The 24,293-nt window shown below is 34.0% G+C and overlaps 1 protein-coding gene and 1 non-coding gene across 3 annotated transcripts in view; both read left to right on the top strand.

Annotated features, from left to right (window-relative positions):
• Positions 1–24,293, top strand: part of CHRM2 (cholinergic receptor muscarinic 2) — a 155,855-nt gene that overhangs the window by 54,609 nt on the left and 76,953 nt on the right. The window lies entirely within an intron of this gene.
• Positions 8,463–8,566, top strand: LOC126027069 (U6 spliceosomal RNA). Its single transcript, XR_007502194.1, has one exon. It is a non-coding gene; the product is annotated as a U6 spliceosomal RNA (small nuclear RNA).

Here is a 24,293-nt window from a genome sequence, read left to right on the forward strand (position 1 = left end):
GAAACTCTATTTATATGCTTCAACTCACATATCTTTTTAGAACTTTAAAACCTGAAATATTTTTCTAGGTAATTTAAATTTGACTTAATATCTAGGACAATAAAATAATAGCATAGTCAATTCAATAATATATAATCTGTTATTTTATAAAATATTTTATTTCCTTCTAAATAAAAGCATTAAAACAATAATGAAAGTTTGGTAACATTTCTAACTTTATACCAAACTATTGTTTTTAAAATAATTTTAAAGAAGAGAAACACATTTACCTAACAGTAAAGAAACTCAGAGAAAATAATATTTAATTTCACTATCTCATTTACCATACCAACCAATTGTCCAACTTTCTGGATATCTCCTATTCAGCTTAAATCTGTTATCTTGCTTAGAGAAGAGCATAAAGGAAAAGCAAATTTATAAGAGCCAGAAAATGTGTTAAGAACAAGAAAAAGGGAGATGCTATGATAAGTAACAATAATGATTAAATTTGGGCTCAATCTTAGTTTGCTGTTTGATTTTGGAAAATTTAACCACTTTAGCCTCGGGGTTTACAATAATAGATTGATAATATTTTCATATATTTTTGTTATATTTTAAAGTCAATTAAATATATAAAGATATCTGCATAGGAACTTGAATCTATAGCAAATATTAAATAGCTTATAGTGAGTATTTTCTGAATTTGGGGGTGGAGAAGGTTGCATATTTTATACTGTTGATCCTAGAGCACAGTTCCTTACTTTATAATTCTTCCAAAAAATCAGAGAGAACAATGTTATTAATATTCATCCAATTTACTTGTATTCACTGCAAATAATAGAAATGATTTGAGTTAGTGGTAAAGCTATTCCAGCTGCTATTTCTTTCTAAATGAGATTATTTAGTAAATGTTCTTGAGAAAAGAATTCAGTCATGATTTCAAGACAGTAGAGCTAAGAAGCTACAGCTATTCCACTCTTGACAATGTTCTAAACTGGAAAGAGTTCATGATTTTGAAGAGGATGTTTTGTTTGAATGCCAACCTAACCACTTACTTACTGGCGTCAGTTTCAGAGTAAAGCATTTAACCTTTGGGCATAAGATCATGTAACTTGAGGTACAAGTGGAAATAAGAATAACACCTATCTTTAATGGCTGCAGTGAGGGTAAAACAAATTGTATGTGAAGTGTTTGAGAGAGTAAAACATTTTAGAGTAGCGATATTGATTATTGACTGATGTGAGCATATAAGGAAAAGCTACCCCTTGTTCTAGATACTGTTGTATGGATTTATCTTTGTAATTGTCACTAACAATTCTGATGCCAAATGTTAGGGTTTTTTTTTTTTTTAAATCTCACCAAACAAGTCTCCAGCTCTTTCGACACCACAATTTAGTTCAATTCTCATGTTAATTAGAAATAATGAGTGTATATGCCACGCACAGAAGAATCAGTCCCACAAGATTCAAGACTTCTCTCTTAGATGTCAGTCACAGGTCCTGTGCCTTCTGTCATGACTAGAAATTAATAAATTAGAATTTCTTACCCCCCCCCTGAAAACACACACACAACACTACACATACTTCTTGCGTTATATGAGTTACAGCATTTTAGGATTCAGGGAAGCTTTGCTTAAAAATACTGGCTTATTAGTTTTGTTGTTGTTTTGTTATTAACTTTGTTATTTGTTATTTTGTTATTGTGTTTGGTTTGAGGCTACACCAGGTGATACTCCTAGCTCTGTACTCAGTCATCACTCCTGGTAGTCTTGGGACCATATGGGATTCAGGGAAATCAAACCCATTGTGAGGCAAGCACACTTCCAGTGGCACTATCGATCTAGATCCCCTAATACTGACTTATTAAAAAGAATGTCATAGAAGTAATGGGGGAATAGGAGATGGGGCTTTAGTTATACTGATGATATAGGAGAGTGATAAAGCTAAAACTCAATAACATTAAAAACATCAAATCTGTAGCTGGAGCCATAGCACAGACAGTAGGGCATTTGCCTTGTCTGTGGCAGACACTGATTCCATCCCATTCATCCCAAATGGCCCCCTGGCAGCCTGGAGTAATTTCTGAGTGCAGAGTAAGGAGTAACTCCTAGCCGCCACTAGGTGTGACCCAAAACCAAAAATAATTAATACTACTACTACTAATAATAATAATATGAAATCTAAGAACCAACCACCAAACTTTGTAATGCTCCTGTCAAGATGATAGTTTTGGAGTAGATGGAGCATGGGAACATTGGTGGATGGGAGATTGGCACACTAGTGGACAGAGTTGACACAGGTGGTAGGATTTGTGTTGAAATATTTCATGTCTAAAACTCAAGTATCTGTAACTTCCTAAATCCTCTTTCTTTAATTAAATACAAACTAATTTTTAAAATATTAAAATTAAAAAGAATGCCATATAGGGAACATTTATCAGTGGCAGGAAATGTCGCAGAGGCAATTTCTGGAAAAATCCCAGATTTAGGAGTAGTTGTTCCTGAAGAGTTGACCTGTGCTCTCCTTCCAGCTTGTGGACACAAGCATCAATTCAAGCACTTCCTAAACTCTGCATTTTTTTAAATACATAATTTTTATTATATATTTAAAAACTTATGAATTAGAAGTCTTTCACAGTTATATTTAAGGTACATAATGACAGTATAAACTCTACCTTTTAAGAAGGTTTCATTACATAGATATTTTTACTTAAGGCCTATCCCTCTCCATGAAGGTGGAGAGTGCTAGATTTTAGTCCTACAAAGATCTAGAGAGAAACCAAAAGTTGTCCTCCTATTAAAGTCATAATATTCTTACCACCTTTACTACCATCAAGACATTTGCAATTTTCTACTAGAAATCTGGAATAAAGATGAAATTTGGCTTATTTATCACACAAATTTTAAAGGAGGGACAATTTTGGTTTTGTTATAAAAGCCTTATATTTTAAAATTTAATTTGTTGGGCTTGAGAGGTAGTATGGTATGTAGGGCACTCACTTAGCATATAGACAACTTGGTTTGATCCCCAACATCTCACATACTTTTCCAAGCTTTTTCAGGAGCAGTCCCTAAGAATAGAGCCAAGAGTTATCCCAGATTGCTACCAAGTATGGCCCCCCCCAAAAAAATGAATAAATAAAAGTTAATTTGCTGCTAATATTTTCACTCCCCTTTAATTTCCACACTTACTTATTAAGAGGAATTCAAATGTATGAAAATATTGCAACTGCAACCTTGGTTTTCATTGATTATTTTGTTCAGTTTTTTATTTTTAGATTACATATAAGACTCAAATTTTAAAAAAAACTGGCAAAATAACAACTATCAGTAGGTAACTGAATTCAGCCAAACTTGTTAATTTTTCTACATTTTGAGATGACACTCTAAACAATAAGATATAACCCCACATCTGTTGAAATGACTATTGTGTTAAGAAATAAAAGAGGAGCTGAAGTGGTAGTAGCGCTAGGCATTTGCTCACATACAGCTGAACTCAATTTAATCTCTTTCATTCCATATGGTCCCTGAAGACTGCCAGAAATAATCTCTGAGTTCTGAGTCAGAAATAACCCCTGAGCACTGCTGGATCTGCCATCTCCCCCCACCCCAAAGTAAACAGATGAGATAGAAAGTGTTGAAAGTGTGGACAAGAGAAAGCTTGTAAATTATTTATGAAGACTGGTATAGTCTGGTAAATAATGAAAAGTCTCCAAATTTCTTAATTTTTGGACCCAATTCAAATTGGAAAATTTTTGTCTGTAAAAGTACAGTGGTTTTTGATAACCAGAACAAGATATGTATATCATGCTCCTCTATTTTTGGAGATGCAGCTGTTCCTCTTATAAGAAGGTTATATGTTCTACCTCAGTCTACAATACTTTTCAAATTCAAAAGAAACCTAGAAAAAACAAATATATATGGTAGCTACCTGTATCAGGATTTTAGATTGACCTCTAGGTATGGGCAAAATGGAATTCCACTTTTAACAACATTTTTTCCCCTAGAAGTTTATTTTTCCTTCTTTTTTTACTACTCTGAGACTGGTACCTCTTAGGCAAGATCATCTCAGATAATGACAGATTATAATTTTTTGTAATTAAATAGTAAATCATAGGTGGTTGGAGAGAGAGCGCAGCAGTAAGAAGTTTTTCTTGCATTTGGCCGACCCTGGAGGGACCAAATTCAATTCCTGGCATCCCATATGGTCCCCCAGCCTGCCAAGGGTGATTTCTGAGTGCAAAGGCACGAGTAAGCCCTGAGCACCTCTTGGTGTGGTCCAAAAACCAATCAATCAATTAATCAATGGAGTTTAAAAAATAATGAATCATAGAGAGAAGTTATATATTTATAGCAAATGTTAAAAATTGAAGTAGAATTGCTGATATTTTTAAAACAACATCAAAAGAAATGTTTGTTTATCCAAGTAAAAGAAAATTAAATTATTATAGAGCAGTAATGAGACAATAAAATTAATGAAAGTATTGATAGTGATAACAATTAAGCTAAATATAAATGGGGTGAAAGTTTCATTCAGTGGCAGAAACCTTCAGATTTCACTTAGAAAAGAAATCTCATGATACATATGGAAGACCATAAAAACAAAGAAGTAAATTGGCCACAAATGTTAGTGATAATTTAGTTGAATTTTATCCTCTTAAAATTTATTATGTTAAAAACTTATTTTTAATTCTAGGTTTATATAACATAAACTTAAAGTAACACAATTCCAGACTATTTAGTCTGTTATACTTCTGAATTGTTATAAATTCAGTAGTTGAATTTCAGGTTAATAGCTTATTGCTGGCACCTTTAGTTTTAGGAATATAACTTCTGGTTCATATAGCAAAGAATGACAAATTGTGTTTGGAACTGATGTTAAGGATTCAAAAACTATAAGTAATCTTCTTATTTACTCTCTACTTCATCAGAGGTCTAGTTGGAGGTACAGATGCTCAGGGTCTAGATTTTCAAAATTAATATTTGCATTTTATAATCAGCATATCTGTTTGCACATTTATACTTGAGAAACAATTATCTAAAATAATGTTTTGACTAATGTGCTAATTCTGAAACTGAATCTATCAATGATAATCAGAAAAAAACTTGTTCAGAAAGCTCGTTGTCCCACACATCCGTTTTGATTTCCCTAAAGATACTTTGAGATTTAGTAAGGTGTTCAATTACCTAAATTATCCTGTCCTAATTTTTTATATGGTATCTGCAGTTATATTACTAGGATTATTTTGATTTACTTTGATGCATTGATAGATACATGGTTAGTGTTTATAAATATCCTCACAAACTTTTTAACAGTGGGTATAAATAACAAATAAAAAAATAAGTGTGTCTTTTTTGAGAAGAGAATTTAAGTATGTTGGGAAGTGACGTTGCTTTAGCTTTCAATGTAGTTGAACTACTTTGGACACAAAGACAGAAAGGGATTTTTTTCCCAGCAAATGCACAGCAGGATCAGCTGAAACCAAGGGAGAGATAATACACTAAGTATAGCAGTTAAGTGATAAAGATTTTGATTCCTGAAGTGGCAAGCTTCAAATATCAAAGCTGTGGAGCCTAGAAAGGCAGCAAATAGAAATGTCTAGAATATTCTGGAGCCAGGAAGACACCTCTAGGTGCTGTCAGCAAGAAAGCCAACAAGGCACACCCTAAAGGGACAGATAATCACAATTGGTGGCAGAAGATTGTAGAGTACAAGAAGTACTATCTTGTCCTGAAACAATGATTGGTACTATTCCAATTGACAAATTCAAATAGTTTTTGAAAATATATCTTATTTCATTTCCTCTGTAATATCATGTACTCTAAGATAATCTGCTTTCCCTATCCGTGACTTTATGAATATGACTTAACATTGTCCAGACTTGCCACCAGGATATGATCCTTTGAAAGACTATTTTTCCCTTTCTCATTATTTTAAAATATTTTCAGGGGTGGACCGGTGGTGCAAGCAGTAAGGCATCTGCCTTGTCCGCGCTAGCCTAGGGCAGACGCGGTTCAATCCCCCGGCATTCCATATGGTCCCTCAAGCCAGGACTAATTTCTGAACACATAGCCAGGAGTAACTCCTAAGCATTGCCGAGTGTGGCCAAAAGCAAACAAACAACAAAAGATTTTCCCCTTCCTTACCCTTTGTTTTCATTGTTGCTATGTCCAAGCATTGTACATTTGCTTTCAGTAGTGCCACAAGTCTCCCACTTCTTGTGGCAGTAAAGGTTATACTGGTGTGCCTCTTGGGGTCTCATTCAGTGTTGTAGGCTGATCCCAGCCAAGTCCCTTGCCTTGATCTACCTACCAGGTTGGCTGAGAATGATCTAGTGCTAGAAGTGTTTTTATTATATATTATGAACATTTGAGCATATAGTGTTTAAATTATTATAAGTATATAGAAGTATATTTTACTTTCCTAAAGTAATAGGACGTGATAGACAGCTCTTCATTTTTCACAGTTTTAAAAAGGTTTAATTGTAGCACAGTGGTTTATAATACTCTTAATGATAGGATTTCATGCATACAACATTCCAACATCACATACTCCACAAAAGGATTCACTTCCTTCCACAATTTCTGTATCCAACCCACTCAGCTCCTGGTTTCCCCATCATAATCATCTCAATTCCACAACTGATACTGTTTACCCTTATCCAAAATGGATTATGGATATTTCTAGTGTTACTGTGTATCAATGATTTATAGGTCATACATCATTTCATAACAATATAAAATATACTTGTCATAAGGTTTCCAAAGCATTGCCAGAAATTAGTCCTGAGTGCAGAACCAGAAATAACCTCTGAATATTGCCAAGTATGGCTCTTAAAAAAAAAAAAAACTAAAGCATGCTTGTCTTTAAAATTTTTCAGTCTGGTAAATAGATACTTAATAAAGGGCATACTACTTCAGCAATGATATATCTAATCCTAGAAGTATCTTATTTAATGTCATGAGTGAAACTCAGGTGTGCACTATAATCACAATTGCTTTAAAATGTATAGATGTTTTATTTAAAAAAATAAATAAAATAAAATAAAATAATAAAATGTATAGAAGTCCAGATCAACATATTCAAACAAGAAAATATTAATTAAATGGATGAGTTGTGACTATAACAATTGAATAGAACTTTTCCTGGAACCATGAAGAAAGATCTTGGGGTTGGAAAATTAGCATGCTCAGAGCCTGTGTGGTCAGTCTTATGACAGTATATATCATGGGTAAAGATATCCTGTTGTATTTTTTTGTTTACTTTTAGACCATGGATATTTCCTTTCTAATGTCCCCAACATTTACTCTTCCTATGCAAAAAGAATAAATAAATAAATAAATGCCTCACCCACCCCATATTTTTTTTTTGGTTGTTTGGGCCACATTTGGTGACTCTCAGGGGTTACTCCTGGCTATGTGCTTAGAAATCACTCCTGGCTTAGGAGACCATATAAGATGCCAGGGGATAGAGCCACCGTCCATCCTAGGCAGTGCCAGCAAGGCAGACACCTTACTGCTCCACGCCACTGCTCTGACCCCCACCTCCATTTTTTTTTTTTTTTGGTTTTTGGGCCACACCCGGCGATGCTCAGGGGTTACTCCTGGCTGTCTGCTCAGAAATAGCTCCTGGCAGGCACGGGGGACCATATGGGACACCGGGATTCGAACCAACCACCTTTGGTCCTGGATCTGCTGCTTGCAAAGCAAACGCCTCTGTGCTATCTCTCCGGGCCCACCTCCATTTTTTTTTTTAAATATTTTTACCTTCTAGATAGGGGCCCCACCTTTTTCATAGAACCGTGGAACATGAATCACTTTTTTTTTTTACCTTATATTTCTACATCTTTCTAAAAATTGAGAAAAGAAAAAAGTGTACCGGGCTCAGGGGCCAAGAGATCTCAGGTTCATTGGGTGGGAAAACAGTGTTCAGAACTAAATACCCAAGTCAAAGTCAACGACAATAGAATCAAGAGACTCAAACTACAATAACTTAAACACAAAATACATCTATTACACTGGTAGACCTGGGCTAAAGGTGGAGGTATGGGAACTCTGGTGGAGGGAGGTCAACACTGGTGGTGGGAATGGCCCTAATTCATTGTTACTCTATGCCTGAAATACAACTATGAAGGACGTGTAATCACAATAATCTCAATAAAATTTTAGAAAAGGAAAATCATTTACAAATATTGGCCACTATTTACAAATAAACAATTATTTACATAATTACATAAATACACATTGTTTATATAAATATATTTGTGTTGTTTTTAAATATACATAATTTATAAACATGGATATTTATATACATATACCTTATTTAAATAATTTGTCATTATGTACAAGCACAATATTTTATACTAAATATTAGTGCAATCTCCAAATTCTCAGGAAAGATATAATAGTTTATACTTGATTGCTAAGCACAGAAGTTTCTATGTTCCAATAACAGATAAAATATAATTGTAAAGGTGACATTAAAGTGCTCGCTTCGGCAGCACATATACTAAAATTGGAACGATACAGAGATTAGCATGGCCCCTGCGCAAGGATGACACGCAAATTCGTGAAGCGTTCCATATTAAAAAAAAATGACATTAAATATAGTGTCAGTCTATCAATAATTTAGAGCTAACTAGACATAAATATATATATATAATCAAAGACATGAATAGAAAAATGAAAAAATCTGTAAAAGGCCTTAAATTTAAATAAATAAATGTAATATTGTTAAAGGCTAATGAAAGTAATTTTGTAAAATCATTTTTAAGGAAATTAATTCTTCCATAAAAATGCTTTAAATTCTATGCATTTCTAAATCTAATAAAAAATTTCATAGCACTTTATGAGTAAATCTTAACATTATGTGTAATGATTGAAAGCCAAATATTTATCAGATATTGAAATTTCTGTTTATTTTGGTACTATAATTTTAAACAAAGAAAAGAGATTGAACCATGAATAAAATGAAACCTCAGAAACAGGCCTGCACCTCTGTGAAAAACTATTCTCTGGTATAAAGTGGCATCCATTGTAAAAGAAGAAAAGTAATGCTGCCTACAATGGGCTACTATAATGGGATGAGTGCCTAAGCTACATGTCAAAACCAGTAGATTGCATGAACATTTGATCTGATGCTGCATCTGATTAATATAATGTTAGTATCAGGCAACTAAAAGCCTAATAATAGAACTCATAGATAAGTGAGACTATTCTGTGTGTGTCTTTCTCTCCCTCTGACTTATTTCACTCAGCATAATAGTTTCCCGAGGGTATATCCCTAAGAGTGGTATAGTTGGATCATATGGGAGCTCAATTTCATGGTTTTAAGAAAAATAAAAGACATTATTGGAATAATACCCAGTGATGAGGGCCGGAAGGACCGGCTCACTACATAAAGCTCACCTCAAAAAGGGATGAATGCAATTAGAACTCTAACAACTGCCATGAAAATGTTAATAAGTGAGAGAAGTAAAATACCTGTCTCAAATATAGGAAAGGGGTGTAAGTGGAGGGAGATGGGGTGCACTGGTAAAAGGGGTGTTCCTTTTGTGACTGAAACCCAACTACAGTCATGTTTGTAATCACGGAGTTTAAATAAAGACATAAATACAAGCCTAATAATAAAATTTAAGAGTACATAAAGAGTATACTCAACTAGAGGTATCAAGATTTACAGTATGAAACATTACCTTGTCCTATCTAAAACAGTAGCTGATTCCACAAGGACTTACTCTTTTGGGGAACTATTTTAGAATAGTTTGCACCCAAAAAGTCTCCCTTCCTTTTACCAGGTAACACTTATGGCAAAGTTAAATTGGTGCCAGGAAGCCAACTTTAATCTCAGAAACTCTATTTAATAAAAAAAAATCTCAGAAGCTTCTTCTATTTAATAAAAAAGGATTATTATCCTTACAAAGATCAGTTCATGTATACATATTACTGCTTATGTCATTAGATAATAAATTTGAAGTCCATGACCAGATTAAAAAGAAAACTGGGTACTTTATGGAGAAAGCAGAATGCACTCAGTCTAAATCCAGTGACTCCATTAACCATTCATTGATAATGACATCACAAATATTTAAGCTATGTGTCCCATCTCCCCCAATAGTTATGCTACTATTACTTTCTTTGATGCTCTTCTACCACTGTTAATACATATTTTCTATGACTAGATGAAGTGTATAATTTATGACTCTAACAATCTTTACACTGGCTATCACATTTAGCCCTTCACAAAACCAAGTTGCTTTCAAAATTCAAATTTGGATAGGTTGAAAATTTGCCACCATTCGTGATGTCATTAATATACAAAGCAATGCCCCTTTTTAATGGTCTCAACCTTTTTTAATATCAACTAAATAATTACTATTTTCATGGTCTATATGTTGTCTGTGGAATACTTTAGATAATATATATAATTGAATAGAGAACGGAATAATAAATTGTTTCAGCTCTCTAAAATTTTCATAATCAGGAAAGGAACAAAGATGAAAACCATAAAAGTTACAACACATTGTATTGTAGATATATATAGCAGGTGATTAATAAGCACCTGAAATGAGTTTGTTGAAACTTTTTGTTTGTTTGTTTTGTTTTAGTTTGTTTGTTTTGGGTCACACCAGGCAGTGCTCAGGGGTTACTTCTGGATATGCACTCAGAGATCGCTCCTGGCAGGCTCAAGGGCAGGATGAGGAGGGGAACCATATGGGATGCTGGGAATTGAACCCGGGTTTTTCCCGGGTTGGCCACGTGCAAGGCAAAGGCCTTACCGTTGTGCTATCTCTCTGGCTCCAGTTTGTTGAATTTAATGTAAAACTTGCGTTAACATGAACAATATAATTTAAGTATATATCAGTCATTACAGATAAGTCCTAGCTTATTTTTAGCTGTTGTGAACACATAAAAATGAAGACAATAAGTACGATTAATATTTTTGTTGTTGTTTTGTTTTGTTTTGTTTTTTGCTTTTCTGTATTTTCTAAATTTCCTATAATGACCTGTTACAGCAATAGCTTTATATACCATCAAGATACATTTGGCACTTTTTCCCACATTAACCCTTTCTGAACCAGAAGAAATTTGGATTTTACAATGATTTCTTTTCATCATTTTAATTTTTTGGGGGAAAGGAAAGCTTGATCACACTTTGCTGTGCTCAGGAGTGCCTGGCAAGTACACAGAATGTGTTTAATATGTTGTCTTAGGTATTCAACTGGGTTCAGCCAACTACAAAGCCATGTGACTTATCCCCTGTACTATCTCTTCAACTTTTCCCTTAATCTCTACATATAAAAAAGAGCTGAACTAACTACGAGTTAAATACAGACCATAGTGAAACTATTTTTTCAATTATTTTTAAAGATACTCATTTACTTAATCAATCATGCACGCAGATCTACTTCATCACAATGCCTTCATCAGTCGATCACCTTTTTAATTTATTTAGCTAAAATAAGAGACTAGGAAACTGGTGATTGCTCTGGGGGTGAGTCTGAAAAGTCTAAATTGACATTTGTATCATTGTCGAAAACTAGCTGCTTGCCACATCCACTGGCGTTAAGCATAACATCTGGTTCAGTATAATTAGGTTTTCAAGAAGGCTGATGAGAAAATGAGCCTTATACACTTAGCCAAATGAAGACGTGTGAAGGATTTTCTTTTGATTGACATAAATATATGAGATGGGGCTACAAAAAACCCCCCCAGATTTGGATCATTTATATATCAAACATGACTCTCAGAACAGGAATAGAGCCTCAGTTTTTTCTTCATGGTCAAACACATGTAGGTCAGTCACTACATACTTGCATGAATACTGATTAATGGAAGAGTTTTCTGTAGCTGTTCTTGTACTGAGACTTATCCCAGGAATAAGAATTTAACTGCATGATTTCATGGTATCAAGTTCAAATGCATTAACATTGTCATTAATGACATTAACATGTACATTAACCATGTGAAATCATGTTTCACTATTTATGTTTGGAAAACATCTCGGGCATGAATAATGACCAGCTGAGTGAAGGGGTTAAGATAATTTGGCCTTGTTTTCCTCTTGTCAGCATTCCTGAAAAACTGTTGTCTGCACTCTGCTCTGGCATAGCCCTTAGGTCACTAAAGGTCACTTCTCCCTTAGTATATCTTACTGTAGTTTTCATATTTTATTTTTATGTTAGCATTATATTTTGACATTTTCCTCATAAAATTCCGGCATTGAAGTATGAAGTGCATAACGTCAAATGTCCTTTAATTGGTAAGAAAATGTTCTTTGATTGGTAAAGAAAATAATAATTAATATTCTAGAACTACTAGCTACATGTTGCTATAAGAAAAGACTTTATATAAATTAAATGAATTAAGGAAAGTTCACATAACTGGTACAGTAAAAAAAAAAAACAAAGCTCAAATTTTATAATATCTTAATTGGTTATTTCATCAAGTTTCATAGCGAGAAACTATACTTGCATATGAAAATTGGTAATGTAAGACACATGATGATTTATTTAAATTTTTCCATAACCAATTGTACAATATATCAAATGAGTACTGACTGCATATTAATGCTTATCTAAAAAATAGAATGCTAGCAGTAGTTTTATTCAATAATTTGGTGATTACATTTGTATTATATGCACAATTCTTGAATGCTTAAAAAGAAATTAAAACAAAATGAGAATCTAGTTAATATATGTGGATAGCAGAACAAAGTAGTGTTCTATTTAGAATCAGAAATCTAAGCAATATAAATAGGAATAGGGAATTATCTAAAATAAATTAGATGTTACATAATACATTACTTATACTATATTTCAAAATAAATAAGATAAGTAGGTATTGTAAATAGTACAATAGGATGGATGCATGCTTTGGAAGTAGGAGTCCTGGGCCAATCCTCAGCATTGTTTATGGCCCCCTGAGCACTGACAGGAGTAATTCCTGAACATAGAGTCAGGACTTAATCCTGAACACAAGGTATGGTCTCCAAATTAAAAATAAATACACTAAATAGAAAAAAGACATCGAAGTTATATGAGCTACTTAATTTCATGACAAAATCAATATATTTATGATACAATTTAGATGTTGAATACAATCTTAGCGAGTAACAGAAGCAATAGCAGTGTTATTCTCTTTAAAATATTATCCCAAAGAGGAAACCATAAGTTAAGGACATAAACCTTGGAAGTAGAATACCTGGTTAAATTCTCATTTTATGGCTGTGTTGTCTGGGAAATCTCTTTAAGTATGTTGTGTGATGTTTCTTCACTTGCAAAATGGAATTACTAATAACACATAGTGTCTAGTTATTGTGCATCTTAGTAACATAGCATGGTTATTCACAGAATATAAGCTGTTGTATCATACATAAGATTTCAATGCTTTAATTGCCCTCTGTTGTTTTCATATCCATTAATCTTATCTCTATACACCTAGTATTTTTGTTATCAGTGGTATAATTTTGCATTTCCTAGAATGTCAAATGCTAAAATCATACAGTAGACTTTGCCTTGGCTTATTTCACTTAGAAATATGCCAGTTGCTTTCACTTTGATTTTTATGGCTTGAAAAGCATGTATGTTTTATAATCTGATTATTTGTTTTTATAACTTTCATTGAACTTTTTAAGACTCTACTTAGACTTACTTTTTTATTTTATTTTAATATTTTTTTAAAATTGAATCGTAAATGAAATACATAACTACAAAGTTCTTCATTAATTGATTTTCAGTCATAGAATGTTCCATAACCCTTTCCTTCACCACTGCATATTTCCGCATCTCCAATGTCTCTGGTTTTCCTCTTACCCTTCTTCCCAGCCCTGCCCCCTCTCTCTATCTCTGTCTCTCTGTCTCTCTCTGTCTCTCTGTCTCTCTGTCCTCTCTGTCTCTCTGTCTCTCTCTCTCTCAGTGTGTGGTCTTCATTTGTGAACTGTGGTTTATAATATATCCTTCATATCACTTTATATTCTTTCAGCACCTAGTTCTTGACCAGAGTAATCATTTCCAACCATATTGTGATAGTGGTCCCTTCTATGCCATAACTCACTTCTTTTTTAAGAAGTTCCCTTACCACAAACCAGTCCTCCTAAGCCCTCTTCTCTATTGCCTTTGGGTATTATTTCCATAGTTCTTTTTTTCATTCCACAAAATGAGTGGACCATTCTATGTCTATCCTTCTGGTTTATTTAACTGAGCATAATACTCCTCATATCCATCTATGTATCAGCAAATTATCACTTCCATTTTCCTAATAGCTGCATGGTATTACAATTGTAATGTATATACATATATATATATATACATGTATATATAATTTCTTTATCTACTCATCTGTTCTTGAGCACCTTGGGTTATTGCCAGATTCTAGCTATTGTGACTAGTGCTTACAATGAACATATTGTGCAGATCCCTTTTCTACCTTGTGATTTTGGATCCCCTCAGGTATATTCCCAGGAGCCATATTACTGGTATATGGATGCTTAATTTCTATTTTGTTCTGAGGAAAGTCTATATTGTTCTCCATAGAGACTGAACCTGTTTACATTTCCATCAGCAGAGAATGAGTTCATTTCTTTCTTTCTTTCTTTCTTTCTTTTTTCTTTCTTTCTTCTTTCTTTCTTTCTTTCTTTCTTTCTTTCTTTCTTTCTTCTTTCTTTCTTTCTTTCTTCTTTCTTTCTTTCTTTCTTTCTTTCTTTCTTTCTTTCTTTCTTTCTTTCTTTCTTTCTTTCTTCTTTCTTTCTTCTTCTTCTTTCCTTCCTTCCTTCCTTCCTTCCTTCCTTCCTTCCTTCCTTCCTTCCTTCCTTCCTTCCTTCTTCCTTCCTTCCTTCCTTCCTTCCTTCTTTCCTTTCTTTCTTTCTTTCTTCTTTCTTTCTTTCTTTCTTTCTTTCTTTTCTTTCTTCTTTCTTTCTTTCTTTCTTTCTTTTTTTTTTGTGCCACACCCGTTTGATGCTCAGGGGTTACTCCTGGCTACATGCTCAGAAATTGTCCCTGGCTTGAGGAGACCATATGGGATGCCAGGGGATAGAACCGTGGTCCTTTCCTTGGCTAGCGCTTGCAAGGCAGACAGACACCTTACCTCTAGCGCCACCTCGCCGGCCCCAAATGAGTACATTTATATCCACATATGTACTAGCACTGGTTGGTCTTGTTCTTTTTAGATGTGTGACAGTTTTATATGAAGTGAGAGGTTATTCTTGTTCTTTTTTTTCTGATGTGTGCCAGTTTTGATGTGCTGTGAGATATCTCATTGTTTTGATTTGCATATCTCTAAAGATAAGTGAGTCATTTATTAATATGTAAACATAATAATGCAAATTCATATAAAATTTGATATGATCGTCACTAAAATATTTGCCCTTTCTGTTTTAGTTTTATGTAGAATTGCTCATTTGTAACTTTGAACCTGAACTAAGGGTACAGAATTATCTTTATAAAATGAATGCTTTTACATAGTTGCCAACATATTATTTAGGGCTTTCAGGTAAAAATAAAAGTTTGAACTTAAGCTATCTAGTTGATACCCTAGGGCTATTCGCCTATTTTCTAGCTGTGTGACCAGAACTCACAAGTACAATGCTTTGAGATATGGTTTTCCTAGGCTTAAGCAAAAACTTTTGATTTTACTTCTGGACATTTGTGAGGGTCTTATAAAATATGTTAAATTGCAAACACTTGTTCAGTTTTCAAGGACATAGAGAAAAACATCAAATTTAAACCAGAAGAAGTTCAGCTATGCTAATATCAACTTTTGTTTTCAACATTAATAATAGTTCTTTGAACTTTATCTAGTAGAATTTATGTTAACAAATGCCAAATAAGATTGGCCAGGAACACCATCTTCTTCCCAATAAAAAAACCCTTAACTTGTAATGGATTTGGCCATTCTTATGAGTAAGCCTTCACAACAGCGAAACACCACAAGTGTTTTCGTCCTTATGCAATAAAAAGGCAAACTTGCATGTATGTCCTGACAACATTCTAGATTTTCAACCTATTCATTCCTCTTAAGAGGTACCTCATGACCACTACTCAGCTAGGACCTCACATCATTTTTATTCAAAAAGTAAATAACAAATGGGGAACCCCTGCAAGGCTCCTAGTTTCAAAGGATTTATTTTGAAATATAAGACAATGTTTTTGTTGGCCGGGTTCAAACTGCTGTTCTCTCATTTTTTCAGAACTCGCAGCCCATTTTGTGTGATGTCTGGCATTTATTAGTTTTCCTCTTCTCCCTTTACCTTTCATTTAATACATCACTCCCTGACAGAGGCTCACCTTCACTGTCAGAGAAGAATAAACCCCCAGGGCAGTCATTTGCCCCTCTTCCTCTGTAGTGAAGAGGAATGCAGAGAAAATAATTTCATTTTTCCAATCTTTGTCCCTCTGATTTTTCATGCTATACTTCTTTGCTGGCACTCACTGGGGTTTCCAAACAATGCAAAAGGCTTTTTTTTTTCTTTTGGTTCTTTTTGCTTCTTTTCAAAATCTATCTTTGTGCTAACACATCATGTTCTAAACCTCTTACTGTCACAGTCTTTCGTTGCATGGTAGGAAAGTGCAGTGTATTCGCATTTTCATTTTAATTCATTTCCTCTAAGGGCTGAGAGGGAATGGAGAGGTCACCAACCCAACACATAAAAGGGCTCTGCCGTCTGCAAAATATAACAGTCATTTATTTTAGTCTTTCTATGGAAGTATCCTTTGTTAAGAAACTCCTGCTTAGCAAAATACTCCACCCATTACTGGGGCATACCTATTATCAAGTTTCTTTCTTATTTTTAACTACTGTTTCCTGGTGGTATTCTCCTATTACTGGCAATTCTTTGAGGTTATAAAGAATAAATCTATCACCTCCTAGACATCTATTATGATGATGCTTTTTATACCTTCATCCATAGTCTTGCTATAGTGTGGTATACTGATTTTTTTTCTTAATTTCTAATGGAAATAATTTAACTTAAAACTGCTGATATCACAGGGCTGAGTTATAATATAGTGGGTAGAGTGCCTTGCTCTGTGCAGCGCTGACCTGGGTTTGATTCCTGATACTCATATAATTCCCTGAATTTCCACCAGGAATAATCCTGAGTGCAGAGCCAGGGTGTGATCCCTGGGCATTGTTGAATGTGGACCCCAAACCTTTAAAACAATGCGTGGAATCGGCGGTCCCGGGCACGGGTGGTGGCGCTGTAGGTAAGGTTCCTGCCATTGCCCTGCGGCTAACTAGGGTACGGGACCGCGGGTAATCGATCCCCCGGCGTCCCATATGGTCCCCCAAGAAGCCTAGAGCAACTTCTGAGCGGCATAGCCAGGAGTAAACCCCCTGAAGCGTCACAGGGATGTGGCCCATGGGTCCCAAAACCAAAAAAAAAAAAAATGCTGGAATCACTCTGATAAATTTCAAAGAAACTCAATAGAAACAACATACATTTTTTGTGAATGAAATAGAGTTTTTCTTTATTAATCCATCCACGACCCTTTGCTTCATAACATGAATCGCAAAATTATGTTAATATATGCATATATGATGCATTCTGTCCCTGATTTGGCTGATATCAGATATGAAGCTAACACTTCACTGACTACAAGTCAGTTCTTGATCTGTGATTCCTAATTTGATATTAACTTGCACCCAACATTTTAAATCCAAGAAAAAAATTTTGTAGACCAAAAATTGAAGATAAGAGCCATTAATGTTTTTATATAAGATCATGTTTGAAAATTGATATATCTGATGTTCTTATAAAAATCTGTAGTATAATTAAACTGACTATTAAATGATTTTAACTCCTTAGAGAAAAATGAAGTATCTAAAAAAAAGCCCACAAAGCTAGAGAGGTGTTTATCCCTCATAAGCAAATATTTTTATCCTCACAAAACTTTTGACTAAACTTATTTTAGAGACTTATACTTTTTAGATACTTATAGATACTATCAAATTTATGGACAAATAGTTTATTTGCATAGATTTTCAAATTATACTGAAGAACTAAATTGAAAATAACAGGTGTGTAGTAGATACAAGATATCATGAAGATATGCAAGAGATCTTGCCCTAACCATGAGTACAAAAATATAAACAGATTTATAAATATTGGAATAAAATAAATTAATAAATATGCAAATACAACTACAAGTCCATTGGGTAAAACTTGCATCAAGAGTTTGCTGTTTTTCTTTTTTTTTTTTTTTTTTTTTTGGTTTTTGGGCCACACACATTTGATGCTTAGGGGTTACGCCTGGCTAAGCGCTCAGAAATTGCCCCTGGCTTGGGGGGATTATATGGGACACTGGGGATCGAACCTCGGTCCTTCATTGGCTAGCGCTTGCAAGGCAGAAACCTTACCTCTAGCGCCACCTCACCAGCCCCAAGAGTTTTCAATAGACTGAATATCAAATAGTAGATAAAGTCACAGAGAGAAAGGTCCAGGAAAGTTTTGAAGTGGTTACAGCACATCCCTTGCATGCATGAGATTCTAGGTTCGACTTCTAACATCACTAATAAACAGTAATGTCATCACCAATCAAAATATTTTAATAAAAATAAGACAAGAGGGCCCGGAGAGATAGCACAGCGGCGTTTGCCTTGCAAGCAGCCGATCCAGGACCAAAGGTGGTTGGTTCTAATCCCAGTGTCCCATATGGTTTCCCACACACACACCTGTGCCTGCCAGGAGCTATTTCTGAGCAGACAGCCAGGAGTAATGCCTGAGCACTGCCGGGTGTGACCTAAAAAAAATAAATAAATAAGACAAGAATGGTAATCTTAGGGTTTGGAGAGATAGCATGGAGGTAAGGCATTTGCCTTTCATGCAGAAGGTCATTGGTTCAAATCTCAGCATCCCATATGGTCCCCTGTCCCTGCCAGGAGCGATTTCTGAGCGTAGAGCCAGGAGTAACCCCTGAGCACTGCCGGGTGTGACCCAAAAACAAAAACAAAAACAAAAAAGAATGGTAATCTTAGAAAAAGTTGCATTAGGTAGAAAAGATGAGAAATTACATAAGAGAGACTGAGGAAGTAGCATCTAGAAGAAAGGGGATTATTAGCAGGGAATATTATCGAATATTGACCTTGTTCATAACATGAAAAACTTACAAAATTATAAAATATTCCTCAAGAATTTATCTCATTTTTAAAACAGTTTATATGTTGCTGTTTTTATAATTGTTTATTACAAAATAACACAGACAATTATTTTGACTGAAAATTAAGTTCCAAGCCCCTGAAAATGTGTGTACACTGTCATCATTAGAATATTTAGTCAGGGACTAGAGTGGTGACACTAGTGGTAAGGCTTCTGCCTTGCCCGTGCTAGCCTAGGATGGACCATGGTTCGATCTCCCAGAGTCCTATATGGTACCCTAAGCCAGGAGCGATTTCTGAGCGATTAGCCAGGAGTAAGCCCCGAACGTCATCGGGTGTGGCTCAAAAACCAAAAAAAAAAAAAAAAGACTTAGATTGAGGTCCAAATTTCCAAGTCTTCAAAAGAGAAAAAACAACTAATTTCGCCTTTCCCCCACTTCATTAAGTATTTTCTCTCTTGATGGAAGACTTTGAAAGAACATCCTTTGTTCACTTTAGACTTAGAAATTTTTTAAATCAGAGTATTTGAATGTTGATATGACTCAATTTTATATCAAATTATAAATTAATTTGATATTAACAAAGTAGTCTTAACTTTAACTTAAGTTAAATTACCTTAACTTTATTCTTAACTTTCTACTTATTATTCTTTAAAATATTTTTCTTTTAGTCACCATTATTTACAATACTTTCAATGACAATTATTCATGCATACATTTTAACACCACAGTGCTCCTCCATTTTATCACCCTTTACCATTGTCTTAGGCTGTCCCACTAAAGCCTCTCTCCCCTTCCTCGTTTTTACTGACATTGTAAGATCAATTTTGTCTTCCACTTTTCAAATTTTGTTTATCTTGACTATTTTTTTAATTCCCACACTATGGCTCACTTTCTGACCCACTTATGAGAGGGATTGTTCTGTTCTTTTCCCTCTTTTTCTGGCTGACCTCACTCAGCATTGTCCTTATCTCCATTTTAGGACATACTTCCTTATTTTTACTAATATTACCTATTATATTTTATCAGTCATTTGTTAGGAATTCATGGTATATATGGCTAACTGCTAAGTATGTACTATCACATGTCTTATCTCTCATAATTTGGTAAGGCAAATATTAATATTCTTTTCTACTTAAGAAGATATTAATTTAAAAATAGCTATTAAAAATTACAATTTTAGAAATTCAAGGGTCAAATCCAGTAAGACAGATGATCAAAAGATTTAAGGGATTTCATAACTAGGGTATATACTATTATTCACATTGAGCCTAATGACTTTCAAAAGTCAGTACTCCTCATATTTATGGATTTTTTTCCTTATGGAATTAAAATTATTTGTATGTTAAATTGGGCAGACTGGAAACTTCAAGATAGGTGATTATTTAAAAATTTTATTTTATTCCCTGTGATATAAACTCTGTCAATGATAGATTTCATGCACACAAAATTCCAACAGCATACCTTTCATCAGTGACCCTTTCTTGTGTAGGCATTGGTTCTAGATAAACTCAGATTATGCAGATATTTCCATTGTTAGAATTAATTGCTTCAGTTGGCAAAAACATTTCTCAAGAAATTTTCTGTCAATCCAATTATATATTTGTGGAAATATTTTAGAATGCAAATTATTTGGATTTAAAATAAAAGACAATTCCAAGAACTTTTATAATGGAAGCAATATCAGATTATGACATATGCTAATAAAATTGTTAAATCACTATGTATTAGTGAAAAAAGTATTTTTGATGTGTAATCAGGCTTTGCACAAAAATGTAGGAGACATAAATTCCCATAAAATGTTTACAATTTAAAAGAGTTTTATCAATAGTGTTTCTATATTTCAGAAATGTTGGTTTTCAGTATATTTTGTGCAGAAATAATATACCTCTTGTTTATAGTTCTTCAAACATAAAGCTTAATGAAATGGATACTTGTCTTCATTTTGGTTTGAGTATTTCTTTACATTTATTCACTTCTAACACAAATGGTGTACTTCAACTTTGTACATATATTCTTTATACTGCATTATATTTAAATTTAGTCATATGATGGCACTCATTTATTTTATATATAATATGTATGCTATATATGCAATACATAGAATATATAATACATATGAATTAGAGGTATAGAACTTTAAATATTTACATAATGATCTTTATATAAATTATAGACATAAAAGTATAAAAGTATTTCTAGTAAAAGCATTTTTTTTCAGCAGGAAGGAAAAAGCCTCCCAACCTGATTCTATAGAGCTTTTCTTCTTTATGGTACTGACTTTCAAGATCTCAGGAATGGACACAGGAAGGGAAATAGGTAGATTTGTTACAGTTATTTTTTAAGGTGAGTTGAATTCTTAGAACTGATGTTTTGATAAAGGTTTATGACCACTGGATTTATTATATTGAGATCTATGTCATAATTTTTGTCTTTTCTCCTGAATGACAAACTTTTTCTTTTTGTTTTGTTTATTTGAATATATATTTTTGTCACAACTAATGTTCTTCAGAGCTTACTCCCTGGTCTGTACTTAGTAATCACTTTGAGTGTCCCTTCACTCAGGGTCCAAATGGGCTACTGGGCACCAAATCTTGGTTAGCTATGTCCAAGGCAACAACCTTTCCAGCTGTACTATCTCTCTAGATCCCTCAATGGCACAGTTGACCAAACAACCTGTATCTCAGCAGATCTAGAAAAGTTTTGGTCGTTTTGCACCAAAGGTCAAGTAATAATTATAAAAACATAAAATGACCAATATAAAAGAAATTTAGGATTGGATTCCCCACCCCTAGATTCAAATGTAGCTAAGAAGGGACAACAATAAAGCAATACTTAATTTAGAAAAAAGAAGCATGCTAATTTTCTTAAAACCTTAAACTTAATCCATAATTTTAGGATCTAGAGAGAGGGGATAGTTCAAGTATAGAAATAAAATATAAGATAATACCCCTGCATCAGTGCAATCTTCCCATTTCCAATGTTCTTTTTATGACTGAAACCCAACAACAAACATGTTTGTAATCATGTTGCTTAAATAAGGATATTATTAAATAAAAAAGAAATGGAATATAAAATTGAAAGAAAAAGCAATAGTCACTGAGGTATTCTTTAATAATTAGGTTTGGTGTAGACATAACTAAAGTGATTACTTTACATTTTTATCAACAAGAAACAAAAATCTTCTTAATGGAAGATTTACTGTAGCTCTTTCATCATAGCTGTTTGGCCATCTGCCCAGAGGGGTTTTCAGTTATGTCATGGATCTGTTAACCTGATATTATTCTTGTCTGGGATTGCTATTAAGAAGCTCTGCTCCTGTAAAGAGATGATTCAACTCTTTCTCCAGTAATAATATCATCATTCATAATTTACATATTAAGACACAGAGATGAAGGCTGAAAAGATAGTACAGTGGGTAAAGTGCTTGTCTTGCACACAGACAACCTGGGCTCAATCTCCAGGCATCCCCTAAGCATCCCCAGGAGCGATGCATGATCACCAGTATTACTTCTGAGCATCACTAGTGTGGTAAAAAAAAAAAAAGAAATAGAGATAATTTTTATAATTTTTATCTCCTGCTATAGCATTTCTGTTTGTTAAGATGGCAGACTCAGGGGTGAGAAAGAACCCAGAGACTTTGATAGAGTAAAATGGACACTAGTTGTAAGATTGGTATTGGGACATTTCCTGCTTGAAACTCCTTTGAACAATGTTGTAAATAATGAAATCTTTATTTAAAAATTAACCTATTAAAAATAAAGATGTTAAGGCTGGATATGATGGGGTTTGGTGGGAGGTCTATGTGCAGCTAAGAGAGGTCGATCTTAGAGTTAGAAAAAAAGACTGAATACCAGTCAGAGAAAATCTGTGGCATAAAGATAAACTCCTAGGTTTACCCTCTTGGACATTAAATAATCATATAGGAGGCCTGAGACAATTAAGGGCATTGAGGAAAATTTAGAAGAATAATGAAGGTTTGAACTATCTTATAGAAAAGTGGCAAAGGGGAGAGTGGAGTTTTGTTAATGGAAATTCTCATCATCTTGCTCTAGAAATTTTGCATAGCATTAGGCAGTTGTTAGTTATGACACTAGAGCAATTGAAATGGTAGAGTTCACAAGAAGCTTTTGCAAAACAACAATGACTCCTTTTGTAACCCTAATAGAGTAATGAGCACAGTAATGGACTATTAAGTATTTTGTATAATGTAGTGGAAATGAAAAAATTATGTAAGAAAGAAAATTATTAACTGGATTGAGTAAAGGTAATATGTTGGAAACAAAAAGATCTTGAACAGAAATGCCAAATTGGAGGCAGAGACTATTAATGATTAAGATGTTTATGGTTGAATAATTTTGAATTATAAGTCAAATTTTTGTCAATTAGAGTGAATTACTGAAACCAAGTGGAAGTGATGACAAATGAAGAGGTCAAGTGTGTGATGTTCTAGATCAGTCAAGTGGTTGGTGAGATTAGAAATACTAATACATTTTATGAGTCAAGAGCTGGACTCTGAAAATGTAAATTGGGTAGGTAAAGGATTAGTTAAGTGGCAAAGGAGGTAGATTTAAGTCTCAAATATATTGAATTATTTTTATGTTATAGCATAAAAGAATTAGAACAGTAAGAAGAGAAAAGGCACTTTCATGATAGGTCAGAAAGTAAGATTAGCAGTCTTTAGTGCATGATCCAGATGGTATGCTTCAAGATGAGAGATAAAAGAAAATCAATTTATTGTGGATGTAGATTTTTTTGGGGGGGTCACACCTGGCAGCACTCAGGGGTTACTCCTGGCTCTACACTCAGAATTCGCTCCTGGCAGGCTCTGGGGACCATATGGGATGCTGGGTGTCGAACCACCATCCTTCTGCATGCAAGGCAAATGCCCTACCTCCATGCTATCTTTCTCGCCCCTAATTTTTTTTTTTAAAATTACATCCGAGTAAATAAACTAGTGAAGAAGGAAGAGGAAAGTGAACAAGACGTCACAATTTGAGGCAGTGATAAAGAACATTAAGAACAAGTAGCAGGACAGATATTAGCCGACTGGAGCAATTGTGTGTTGTATGTTGTCTTGTGACTTGTTGAAAAGAGGTTTGTATTTCAGATGCCAAAAATTCAAACACTAACAATTATCGTAGTATAGGCTTCTTTTAATTATCAACAAAACTGCAACTTAATTATTCTCATTTTTAAGAGATGAAGACACATCAACTCAGAGA

The sequence above is a fragment of the Suncus etruscus genome, chromosome 1 (genome assembly GCF_024139225.1).
Source record: "Suncus etruscus isolate mSunEtr1 chromosome 1, mSunEtr1.pri.cur, whole genome shotgun sequence".
NCBI classification, from domain to species: domain Eukaryota; kingdom Metazoa; phylum Chordata; class Mammalia; order Eulipotyphla; family Soricidae; genus Suncus; species Suncus etruscus.